At 45.4% G+C, this 13,759-nt stretch overlaps 1 long non-coding RNA gene across 1 annotated transcript; it reads left to right on the plus strand.

The window, feature by feature from the left end:
- The first annotated feature begins 10,694 nt into the window (after positions 1–10,694).
- Positions 10,695–11,489, plus strand: LOC142588960 (uncharacterized). The gene is made up of 2 exons (XR_012829762.1): positions 10,695–11,040; positions 11,109–11,489. It is a non-coding gene; the product is annotated as an uncharacterized LOC142588960 (long non-coding RNA).
- Positions 11,490–13,759: the final 2,270 nt, after the last annotated feature.

A 13,759-nucleotide genomic window follows, 5' to 3' on the forward strand; every position in this document is an offset into this window, starting at 1 on the left:
ACCGATTACAGTCCTTTTTATCTCCTTTACGCACGTTCACCGCTAAGCTGCATTGACACTATACTACCGTTTGACTTTCACAGCGAGTACTCTGTTGCCTAGACGATTTGTCTTGCCGAAGAAGCCCGGCGTATCGCTCGCCTTCGTACTGTGGCATCGCAACACCGATTGAAAGAGCGTTATGACAGCCGACACCAGTCCGTCTCTTACGCTAAAGGAGACTTTGTGTCGTTGTGGACTCCGGAACGTAAACGTGGCTTTGTGAAAAGTTTTTACCTTAGTACACGGGCCCATTCGTCATTGTAGATCGCTTGAGTGACTTGACGTACGTGGTGGCACGCTTGACGTCGGCTGGTCGTCGGTCTAGCCGGACCCAGTTAGTACATGTTGCCCGTCTTAAGCGGTTTCACCCTGCGCTTTCCGAGTGATTTGGACTTGCCCAGCGGGCTTCGTCTGGCAACCAGAGATTGCTACGGCATGAGCTGGGCGAGCAGAAGAGGAAGAAGACGTTAGCGTGTGCAGCCTCGGGACGCCATCTTGACTTCACCATCAATCTTGTCCCTTAAATAAAGCCGGTTTAACATTAACCGTAACAATATATATATATATATATATATATATATATATATATATATATATATATATATATATATATATATATTCTTTATTTCCGTATACATACGCGCACGCATTACTCGTCCCACAACACGTATACACAACGGCTGCAAGAGCAGCAGAAGCAAGTCGAAGCCAAATATAACGGCACTCATACCTTGGAAAGTTCCCGTTTAGGCAGGTTCCACAAATTTTTTCACGAGAATATACACTCCATTACACGAAAATCCATTGGCGTATTCGTAGTGACCGAAAACTGGTGCGAAAAATGGCTGACGACGCACTGTCAAAACACATCACAAAATTCTATGGAGGTTCCTGTAAACAACGTAAACTAATGGGAATCGAACCCGGCCCTCCGGGGTGCGATACGAGCACAATTCCCCGATGCCACGACGTCTCCGCGGTTCTCGTAGACGGTGGGCCAACCCGCTTCGTTGGTTAGTAGCTATGGTGTTGCGCTGCTGAGCACGAGGTCGCGGGATCGAATACCGGCCACAGCGTCCGCATTTCGATGGTGACGAAATGCCCTGACACATGCGTATGGGGGTGCGCGTTAAAGAACCACCGGTCGTCTGATTATTCCGGAGTCCCCCACTACCGCGTGTCTCATAATGGGATATATCGTTTTGGCACGTAAAAAGTCATTATCTAATTAATTTCTTTTGAAGGTGCCCCTATTCTATGCGTCATCACACACGTGACGGCGCAGCCAATGAGGGAGAAATGGCGCCACGTCCATGAGTGTATAAAATAAAGTATTTCGAGAATGCTTAATCTTCGCCTTTAAGAATGGAATGCGATAGCATTCAAAGGTCCCTGGCTGCTTCCCACGCTTCCCGGAAACTGCAGCTTATATAACCATAATGTTTTCCTCGAAACGCTGACGGTGAATGCTATGCACCAAGGCGAGGTTTCTGGATTTTTTTTTTGTTCCCACCCATGGTGGGCGCCGCCGCTCCCGCAAATGCATGGCAGCGAGCATCATCTGGATGGTGTTGCAAAGAACTGGGTGGAGCTCGCCGCTCCTACTAAGACAGACCTCAAAGGGCCGCCGCAAAAGGGGTTTGCGTTTGAGTCTCTGCGAAATAGAATATGTTTTCTCGTATATTTAAGGTATAACCTGACGCTATCATGTTTGGAGGCTGTGTGTAAGTCGGACTTTACGAAATTTCTTATGCATTTTACTTTAAGAAATTGAATTACTTCAGTAACGCCTCTGCGCCACGCGGAAGGCCTTTGTGGATCGGGATGCGTTGGTCAGGATTATTTTTCTCACAGGCACAACGTCGCCACCTCCGAAACCGACGCCGGATTTTCTGCGACGCCGCGCCCTTAACGCTATTTGTTAAAAAGCATCCAATGGAACGGCGCTGAGCGGTCGTTCGAGTTACGAACTCCTCGCGGACAAGCGAAGGCGTTGAGACGCGTGGGTCGTTTTAATTCCTCCTCGCCAAGGCGTATTTAGAACACAGGCTTGTGCGGTGAAAGAACGCGCGAAAAGAAGAAACTCTAACCAAAGGGACTGTAATGCTTTCGCATTGCCATACGTAAGGAGTCCTAGTGTCCCTTATGAATTTTTCTTTTGCTCTGGCACTATTGTCTGTATTCTTATACGCACTTTGTTCCAAATATTCTCACTTTGGTTTTGGGTACCCAAGTTATTGTACTAGCCACCCATACTCATTGCCTCAAATAGAGCCCTGCCAGCTATCTTGAAAAAATCGAGTAAATAAAAAAATAAGCGCTTACTTAAATAAAAGAAACAAATTTCGCTGTAGCGAAAATGTGACCACCTTTTATGCTAGTACGACAACCACGAAGCCTGCAGGGTTGGTCACATCTTGTTGGTGTTCATGGTCGATATTCTTGTGAAAACCATCTTTGAGCAGATAACTAAATAAAGGTGAACTTAAACGCCAGATCTAACATTCCAAGTTGTCTTGTTTTGCAGAAGATTTGGTTAGGTGAACGGTATTCTTGAGCTACCTGTCCATCAAATAAGTACAGACACTTCTTACTAGTGAATTTCAATAACAAATACTAAGCGTTGAAGCTGCTTCTCAATGAAGAGTATCACTTGAAGATACCTGCTTCACACCATACTGGATGTCTTCAAATTTACCTTCTCAGGAGCCATTTCCAATATATTTTGCCCTTCGCACATGTCTGCCGCCGACGACAACTTATAATTGGGGTCAAACAACTGTTCCCTCCATGCCACTTGAAAGCGAGACACTTTGTCGCACCGCGAGCCCTTCACAAAAATCGGCAGCTGCCTGTTTGACACTTGCTGCGACGTGCCATTACTGGCTGCGTCACGTATCTGCATTTCGTTGTCCACAATGTTACCAGACAAGACTACAAAAGAACGTACTTTTGTCAGTGCACTTGGCAATTGCTACGAAAGGTTGTTATACAGTTCAAGCGCTTTTCTTATCAGTGTGTTTGGTATTCTTTGGAAACTAACCACGTTTTATTGCGACTGTCTAATCACACCGTTGTACGGAACCATCATACGGTCTTACCAGTTTGGCGCTGCGCGACGGTGCAGTGGTAAGGGGACCGTTCTTGTATTCGTCCCTCATGACAACTAGCGTTTTGACACGCTGTCGCTGTGATGCTGCGTGACCAGAGGCCGTTGCAGACGCAGGACACGGTTCCAAACTGGTACGTCCAGAACATGTGCTGGAATTACTGGTTGGCTCCCGCTTACGTGCAAGGCATGGCAGTAGGGGAGTGCCAACCGTAATACAGAGCGCCACAAGTCAACACCTCCCAAACCATGCAAAACGCATCCTTGAATAGCGAGCGGGATCGGTTCTTTATCTTTTTCGTTAACCTGACCAGGCGTTTACGAACGACTCTACAGATGAAACTTACTTGATCCTGAAGCAGTCGTTTTCCGGTCCTTTTTGGCGACTTACTGATATTTCGAGGTAGTTGCCAGTGTCTGCTACGTCGGGAATCTGCATTTGTTTCACCACTTATGCGCCATCACTATGCTAGATAGGAGACCCCCTTGCCCTTTTCCGGCTATCTTTGTAGTTGCAAGGTCAGGCAGTTAGAACGCTTGCTTTCTTTTTCTAGTGCTGCTCACTATGTGACTGTCTTGGTGCCGAAAAGTTTGAGGCCCATCGTTGTACCACACGCCATTTCGGAGCATATTCGGAAACCTCCTCAAGCCTCCGTTAGATGTTATCCTGCATTTCGCCATAGATGGTGCTTCTTTAGCGGCCACACAATAAAGTGTGCACCATGCTTGGCAGCGCAAGTTCCCTTACTGTAGTTTGTTTCACACCATTACGGCGGATCCATCTAGATATTCTCAGTAAAGAGAAGTAGTCCGTGCTTCATCCAAGTTGAGAATGAGAGAAATAGGGAGAAATGGTTCTCAGCCTAACGATTCGAGGCTCAGCTAAACACTGCCTCACGGCAAGGAGTGCGTAAAAACAAATCTATATTTCAACGAATACAGTGTTGATATCGGCTTCCCATCAAGATTTTTTAGAGCCCAACTCTTAGGCGCCCGTTCCTGCGGTTAGTGGTGGCGTCGGCGGCGTAAGCGAGCAAGCGAGCACAGCGAAAGATGAAGCAGCGAACGCGGAGCGAGACATCAAAGACGCGAGCCATGAACGGCTGAGACCATGTGACTTAGAGGAAAAGCTGGGCCGGAAAAGTGGGAACCTCTAGGGCGCCGCCCTGTTGCTACTGGTCAATGTGGCGAGCGCAATTACTATTGAAAGAGCTGAAAAGGAGTACATGTCACCTTATGCTTTGTCATCTAAAAACGCATACCTGATGGCTTTATGAAGGTGGTACATTAATATTAAGTTTACAGAAAGCGATCGTTAAGTCCGTGACTTATGTAAATCACAATGTACGCATTCATGGAATAAAGGATGACGCGAATTTTGGTTTCGAATCTGTTTTTGTATGCGCAGTAGTTTTGTACAGTTTAGGTTTGACATGCGATCGCGCGTCGACATCGGACGCTATGGCAAACTCGTGCCTTATGTGCCACCGAAGCCCCGAAGTGCTCTGGCATATACCTTTACATGTAAGTAAACGAATGTATCTCCTTGTTGAGAATATCACGCGAGTAGGCAGCTCTTGTGGTGCATCACAATCTTTGAGAAGCGTCCCAGTAGAACATTTTTCTGCATGCGGAGCGGTGTTTTTAGTTGCACGTTTCCCTTCAGTAGGAAATTGCTGGACAGGCGGACCAGCGCACCGGAATTGTACTGGCGAAGCCACAAGCAACTCAAAGAACCTGTTTAATTGTTGCACTTTGAACAATCATGCTTCTACAAATGCCACAGCAGAAAAACAGCCTGATGCCGAGTATTTCTTTGCCACGAAGTAATCAAGAGGCAAGTGCCTAATGCGGACGAAATCTAGTGCATCGAGACTTAGAACCACAGAAAGCTGAGCTAGTTAGTAAGGATTCATAATGCAAAACAGAGGTGAGGCGTGCAGACAGGACACAAGAGTAGAGAAGTGGCCGGCGCTCGTGTTGTTTGCTTGTAAATACTCTACTCTTGTGTCCTGCGCGTCTCACCTCCGTTTTGCATAACGAGTGCATCAACCCACATATTAATAGCGTCCCAGGTAGCACACAAAGTCTTGAAAACGTCGTATTAAGGGATTCAACGTCTGAAACGGATTTTTGACCAAAATCGACGCATCAAAGACGTTCCAAACAAGATAGCTTAAAAACGAGGGGTGAATACGTTTTCATAACGTTGGAAGCCAGACAGCTTAAAAACGAGGGGTGAATACGTTTTGCAAACGACTCAAAACGCCACCGCCACGCCACGGCGCGTCAGCCTCTTTAGCGGCTTCTACAATATTCAACAACCCATCAACGCGACCCAACCTTGCGCAAGGTGGCGATACCGTCGTCAAATCATGTGACCAAGGTGGCCACGTGATTCGTGATTCCGGGCAGCCGGGCGAGCCGGGGCCTAGTCGCGTCGTCATGGCGTCGTCGCGTCACCGCACTCGCATTGCGCTGTGGTCTGTTTGCGGCTGTTCTGAACGTGCTCACGCTGCCCTTTGCTATGTAAGTGTTGCAGTGTTTTGCTGTCAAGAAAACTATATTCTGTGATCAGTTTGGGTTGTGCGATATGTTTGTGTGGTTTTAATTTGGAAATCAGTAGTGTTTTCAATTGTTATGTGATCAAGGCGGCCACGTTATTCGTGAAGCCGGGCATAGTTACGTTATCGCACTCACATGGCACTATGGTCTGTTTGCGACTGTTCTGAATGTGCTGCCGCTGCCCTTTGTCATATAAGTGTTGCAGTGCTTTGCTGTCAAGAAAACGACATTCTGTGATTAGTTTGGGTTGTGCGATCTGTTTGAGACGGGCATAATAACGTTATCGCACTTGCATTGCGCTGTGGTATGATAGCGGCTGTTCTGAATGTGCTGCCGCTGCCCTTTGTCATGTAAGTGTTGCAGGGTTTTGCCGTCAAGAAAACGACGTTCTGTGATTAGTTTGGGTTGTGCGATCTGTTTGTGTAGTTTAATTTGGAAATCAGTAGTGTTTTCAATTGGAGGGCGCGGAGTGGAGGGCACTAATCAGCTCTTCAAGTTCATTGTCATGTTATGTGAGGCGCCTTTTCACTGACGCTGCAATTAAGGCGTTAAGGGCAGTATAAGGACGAAAGTTAGAGGGACGAAATCGTGCCTGTGTGTCCCTAGCGTCGGGGTCGGCAGCTATGCGTGATCCTAACAAGAAAGCATTTTGCAGAATGCGAAGAAAGGCGGCAAAATTTCTGTCTGTGCGCACCTTGCCGATCTCCGCAATAGAGCCATCATCGTGGTATTTTAGTCTCCCGTTTAGCAAGAGTGTTGCAGACAAGGGAACTGGTTCAAACAGGCTTTTTTTTTAATGATTCACTACTAGTGCGGTATCCCAAAAGGTGAGGTCAAGTGCTCGCCCTATTTTCTTCCCTCGCGCTACAGCGCACTGACAGAATTTTGCGTGCACCATACCGTGCTTTTATCGTTTGCGCTTCAGGTTCTCGATTGTGTTTTCGCCCCCTTTACCCACGTGATGGGTATTTCATGGTATTACCGGGTACCACATGTGTCCATATATTCTGTCCAATATATGAAACGGCCAAATTCGATTTTATTTGACGCCTCAAATGGTAGTAATATATTGAGTCCCTTGTAGCTTTGTGCTTGTTATCAATTTTACTATTTGGCGAATGGATACAGCATGTACGCTGCATAACTCGCTTGTGCATACTGCATACGTGAGTCGAGTATGCCCTTGGTATAAAATAACTTGTATGCTTTAGGTAGTACGATTGTTTGCAGTTTGGGACATGTGTCGGAATGTACGCTGTGCGCCCTTCGCGCTTTACGGCGGTCTGCCGAGTTCGTGCGGGTGCCATGTGTGCGCATGGAGTTCGCGAAGCGCTCTCGCAGTTTTTTTTAATATATATATAGATGTGTTCTGTTCGCACGCTTCGCACAACAGGGCATGTTGCAGTTCTTTGTCCTTGTGCAACACATTTTCCTCGCGTACGTCTGTGCATTATTTGACACCGGTTTCACACGGGGCTCTTTTAGCCGCTATCCAGTCCGTTACAAATCGAATTTCTCGGTCGTGATGGCTCCTCTGCGCAAGCTACGAGAGTGAGCCAGTCGCATCGATAATTTCGATCCGGATCGGGCTTGATCGCGATCGAGAGTGGTCGTGTGACACCGGTTTTACACATGGCTCCCACATAGGGAACACTTTAAGTTCAATGCTACTGAGTGAAGAGCAAGTGCATATATATGCCAGTGGTGGTATGTGGGCAAGTCTCTCTGGTGAAGCCAATACTTGTGCATTCAAAACATTTCAATTACCAGCGTAGTGCATCAATGTGTCTACTTCGACAAAATGGAGCACCAGTGCAGATATCTGAACATACCTGTCCAGGGCAGCAAGTGTGTCTAGATTGAAACCACTACCAGCATGTGCGGCAGTTCTATTTCTAGCAGCGGGACTGCACAATAATCAGTAGGGTGCTCTCAAGCTGTTTATCTATGAAGCTCTGCCTGGACTGTGTGCCAAATATTTTTGGACGTGAAAGTGGGGGTGAATTCGTAAACATCAGTGGAACTGTGCCTGGACTTTGTGGCAAATGTTTTTGGATGTGAAAGTGTGAGTGAACTGGCAAAGAATTTGCTCTGGGCTACATGTGTTAAACGTTTTTTCTCATTCAGAGTGCTTTTTTTTACTTTAGGAGACTGGAGATGTGCGCAAAGTGTGACATGTCAGTGTGCTAATTAATGTATTTGCTGGTTTGCAAATTATTCGTTGCAACTTTATTTTTGCCAGAGAGGTACAACTTTGCCTCTTGTAAAGGGCTTTTTAGATAAAACACTTACTATTTATTATGACCATTGCTTCCTTTGTTACACAAATGCAGCTTCCAGTGCATTCCATTTTATTTCCATGTTTATGTGGGTTTCTAATATGAGGCTTGCATATTCATTTCTCACGTTCTGGAGTGGCAAGATGCAGCATTACTGTCTCATCGTTCGCTGTACTACAGTAGTGTTCACTTGTTACACTGAATCCCCCGTTTAAGTATTCTGTACTAATTTCACTTTATTGCTTTTTTGTTGTATGGTTATTTTTCTCGCCATTACCTTCTTTGATATATCCTAAAGGCAATATTTCCAATTTTGCATTGTTCCCATTTTTTTTATTTCTGTCACAGGATTGTTTTATGATGGTATGCGGTGGTATTTCTTTTTGTGCTCTTTTCAAGCTTCTAGATGATGGGTAACATTGCTTGGAGGCAGTTACCATCCAATTCATACTCTTGCATCTTTCAGTCTACTTCTTCCATTCGCTCCGATGTCACTTCTGCATAACTGTAGTCCATCTAATAGCACGCGCACTTTACTATGATAAATTAGACACTTTAGTACACTCCAGGTTTTTCTGTTCATTTTTGTATGTGTACTTGGAATTTTGTTTATGTGCTAGTGAATGTTCACTTTCGAGTTCATTACGAATCCTTTCTGCGACTTTTGTCATTGTTGATGTACTTTTATTTCTATTTGCATTTCTCACACAGTTTGTTCGAACCTTGCATAAGCATTACATTTTAATAAAGTGTTCTTGCTTTGTCACAATGTTCTCATTTCATGCACTCTTGGCATGAAGGGCTTGGTCTGGCCACCTGCCAAGACGTGGCCATTTGTTCTTTGCAGGATGTCATTCCCATTGTGGTTGTAAGCATCGTAGCTTACTAAAGGCGGTATTAAGGATTTATTATTCCTAACAGGCTCATTTTCGTGCGACTTGGTAGACGATGCGCCGGCCATGCGGGGAACAGTGCTTGGCACTGCGCCATGGCTCTTACAGTCAACACCGACGCTTCTACTCATCTGGGGCGTGATTGGAGATCGTTGTTCGAAACGCGCGATCAGTTTCACCTCACGCGATTGGCCTAGGCCGTGCCAACGGGTGCGGCTGACGACGTCTGCGCGGCATAGGCCAGTCGCGTGAGGCGAAACTAAACGCGTGTTTTGAACAACGATGTCTGATCGCGCCCGTCACCCGCGAAAATTAGCTTCAGATGATCGTAAACCTTTCAAGACCGCTTCTAGACCAGCTTTTTGATAACGTCCTAAAAACGTTTAGAAATTGGTTACGAATAGTTTTGGCAAAGGGATTACTTGTGTCTTTCCCAATCCTATTTCTAGACCAGCTTTTCGAATACGTCTTGCAGACCTGTTCTAGATCGTCTCAAGAAAGTAATTAAGCCGGACATTAGCAGAGATATACGACGTTTTCCCGCCGAAGTTCTCTCATTCGTGTCTTCTTTAACCCGTTTTTATCGTCTTGGATAAACGCTACGAAAACGTTACGTATCTCTTTTGTGCTACCTGGGGTAGGCGTTTTATTAACTGTGCAATATTTTCAACACTTCCTTGCATGCCATTTCATGAGGAATGTCTTATCTGGTCACAAATTTGTGCAGCGAATCTATTTGCATGATCGAGCCGGGCCTGAAGGACCGTTCACTTGCACTTGATGCTGAGTATTTTACATGTATCCATAAACTGCAGATATGAACATCAGATCCCCGCGAGCATTTTCAAAATTCAATTACTTTAGACAACAGGCACATATGCAATACTGGCATAATCCCGAATACCACTAAGCGGCTGGGACACATTTTTGTTGACCATACTTGCAGGTAAAATAAGTACATCATGTGGACAGCTCCAGCTCATTTTCCTTAAATCAGTGTGTACAAGGGGTATGCTAAAATAATTTTTTTCTCGCGCACCGATTATCTTGCTGTATAAGCAAGAGAACCCACCACGTTAATGTAACGTATCTTGTACGTCACACTAATATGTGCTTTAATTTACCAAGTGAGATGAGTTACTTTTATGACTCATTCAGTCAAATCACACTGCAAGCTGCATTCATCAATCTTCAATTGGATTTTCCAAATGTTTAATGAAACATGTTTCCCTTTTATGCAGATATGCAATGGCAAGCCCTTCCATGTGTTCGAAAGGTAAAATTTAAGCTCTAAATTAAAGAAGACATTTCTAGTCAGAAACAAGCAAAAATGGTGAATGCAGAGTATCAGAAGCCCAAGGTACAGAAATTATGAGAAGTGTCGAATGATTTTAAGGAAAGAGTCGTATTTGAAAATGCAAGACTCTTTAGTGGAGGTCAAGCAAGTCAATATAGGTAGAATACTCTGCAATATTATGCGAGTGAGGGGATGTCAAACAATGGGTCAGGAAATGCCTTGTTTTTCTGCAAAACAAAAGCTGATTGCCATTACATAAGTCACTTTAGCATCGTGAGACTGCTGCTTGATAAATTCAGAAATAAACCAAAAAACAAGACACGCAAAAATAAAAAACAATTTAATGATGCTCTCTCCACACTGGGATAAATAAAAACAAACACATCACATCTAACGTGGACATATCAGACGCCTTGTGAAACACTAAAGGAAAAATTCAGTTTCCAGCTATGGCACTTGCCGCATAGATGTGGGGGGCCTTGCACTAATAGAGATAGTTACCACTGCATTTAGTAATTGAAAGCATTCGTGCAGACAAGGATGATTCTTTATATTTTTGGCTACCACTTCAAATGCCTCCACCAAGTGTTACAATGCTGCACGCAGCCATACTAAGGATCTCGCAGCAAGACCTGCAGGTAAAAAGCAGAAGCAGTCAAAGTGCTGGTGCATACTGTACACTATGTTTGAAAACATTTAGGCAAAAAGAGTGCAAGAAGCAGACATAACTGCATTTATTTCCATAATTCCCCATTTGAATGGCCTTTTCTTTTTGCTTAGACAATGCCTACGCCTAGCAAAAGCATCTCCCTCATCCAGAATCCACAAGCCAAGAGGCCGTGGAGGCAAATGCAGGTAAGAGGCAAGAAGCAATAGCACTGGTATCGACATTCATCTAATTTCCTGCTTTTTCTTTCGTTTAGGCAGCCAGCACACCTCGAACAGCCACCTTGACTGCGGGTGTGTCACCCTAGTCGCCAAGGAAACATTTGAGGGAAAGCGACAGGCAACGTGAACAACCACTTCTCCATGTAAACGATACTCTTTCTCTCGGATGACTCTACGCCTCGCCAAGCCAGCACACTTGTGCACAAAGATGCCACGGAGGCACGTGCAGGTGAGAGGCAAGAAGCAGTGGCACTGGTGTCGACATTCACCCAATTTCTTTTTCTTACACTGAGGCAGCCAGCACACCTCGAACAGCCACCTTGACTGCGGGTGTGTCAGTAGATTCCTGTTGTACATATGCTCATAATAAACTTCAGTAAACTTGAACTTGATAATAAACTTGAAGGCAAATTGGACATTGATGCATTGTATTTTTGAACATTTATTGTACACATACAATATATTTTATACTTTGCAGTGCTACAGAGCGTATTTTGAAGCTTCCCCCTATATATTTCACCTTTATTTACGTATGTGTTGTGTGGCCCTCAATGCAGTTCATGTTGTAGCAGCTGCTTTGTCTGTGTATCGCACATTGGCTTAAGCTCGTGATATCCACATACTTCTCTCACATATACAAAATAAAGTTCTATGTAGTTCTCAGTGTTACAACAAAAAAATGAAAGTAAACAATCCGATCGTGGAATTGTGTTTATTACAGTGATTCCTATGAAGGTTACTAACAAGTTGACAACTTGAACTGGTCAATCGGTCCATAGCCTTCTCTATTATTCAAAAATAAAGGAGGCTATGATCCATCATGGCAAGGAATTGTATGCATACCAAAAAAAAAAGGGGGATGTGTGTGTGTGTTTGTAGTGGGGGGTATAGGATTAGGGCGGTACGAAAAAATGTACCAACACCGTCCTCTAGACCCATTCCGTTAAGGTACCGTAACAAAGCGTATTACGCATAAAGTTCATACAACCAACTCTGATATTACTACACACACCAGGCGACGCGAGCTACATTTGCCATGACGCATTCGCGACTGCACCGGATGCCCTCCGTACCATTCTCGTTAATCGTGCTCACTGCACCGAGGCAAAAGAAAGATCATGGGCGCAGGTGCCTTTAAAGTATCTCGACCTTGCGAGGACAGCTCCCCTGCGCGTGCCAGGGGAGCTGTCCGTGCGAACACTCCCTAGCACACACCTGCCTCGGCAGCCCCAACCTACATACCGTTCTGCTTCGAGCTTTGATCCCCCCACTGTCCCTTGGGTGCCCTGTGGTGTTCCTGCGCCGCCTGCTTTATTATAATCTCAGGTGCTCTCCTGAGACTTCCGTTTGTCGGTTACATGTGCCCTACAGCTGGATCAGTACTTATAATAATTAAAAAACCCGATCTAGCGTCGCGACGATAGATCGCGAAAGCGGCTTTTGCAACATACCGCGCCCGTGCGAAGAGAATTACGGAACGCCAGCGAGGAATCTGACCACAGCTTCGAGCTCGTAACCTCGTCGAGTGACACTCCTGCAACAGGCGTGACCGCTGAAAACCGCATACCGCCGGAAACTTCAACAGCATCATCCCTCGGTTGCATAACTGCCACCTGTACGGCCAACATGGACCATACCCACACCGTCCCGCAACATAGAATAAAGAACGAACTTAAAAAGCCCAAACACACGGCTGCACGCACACATCACGACATTACAAGCGAGACGCCGAGCTGCTACGCTGCTACTGTTGCCGGATTAAAACTGACTACTGTCACCAAGTCTAGCACGCGTCTCAGGAGCTGGCCACCTTGGCACGTAGCAACATGGCGGCGCTCTTGTGGTTCCCGATTTCAATGCATGGGCCCTATGGGTAGCTTGTCCTCTAGAGTCAGTATAGTAACTCTATGCATGTGAGCGTCCCCTTCCCTGAAGTGAACGCGGGAAATTGTCGTCATGCGGACCCGACCAACCGCTCGATGCGTAGTCGTATCTGGTCTCAGCCGGAGCGCTCGTTTCGTACTGTCGTCTGCTCGCGTCAGCTCTCATTCGCGCTTGTTTAGTTCGCTGGGGTTCATCTCGTTCGCGCTTCTTTTTATTGTCAACACCTGGACTGCTTTGGAATGTGATTGCACGTGCGAGGCGATTTGTACCGTACTTTCCGGAAGACAAGCTGCACCAGTGATTACACCGGAACCTTCGACGAGTCATGCATAAATGCCGACGCTCTTGACCCGCAGATCATATTTTCGACGATTGCCGACTATGCTACATGTCTCTCTCAAATTCTTTGTCTGAATATATCGCGAAAGGAAAACATGTAATGAGCTGCAATCAAATTTCGCATTAGGGGTATCGTTACCGTCGTTGATTCTCCTTTTCACATTGGTACTAATCTTGAGCAGAGTACTGTTCCGTACACTGTTGTCGCTTAATTTTTTTGTATAAATAGATTCTCATTAAGGAAACTGACAAGTAGGTACGCTAAATTATTCATGTCGTGTTAGTGGGTGTTCATGTCCCTATAAATATTATGGTAATGTTTTAGCGATGCAATGTCTAGCGTCAGAGGTTTGTTCAACTTCTCCACTTCCTAATATGGATGGTGTACAATGAAGTGCTCACAGACTTTCAGTTCATCTAGTCCTGCCTACTGTGAGCAGTTATAGCATCGCTGTTTTGGCCA

The sequence above is a fragment of the Dermacentor variabilis genome, chromosome 7 (genome assembly GCF_050947875.1).
Source record: "Dermacentor variabilis isolate Ectoservices chromosome 7, ASM5094787v1, whole genome shotgun sequence".
Taxonomy (NCBI): domain Eukaryota; kingdom Metazoa; phylum Arthropoda; class Arachnida; order Ixodida; family Ixodidae; genus Dermacentor; species Dermacentor variabilis.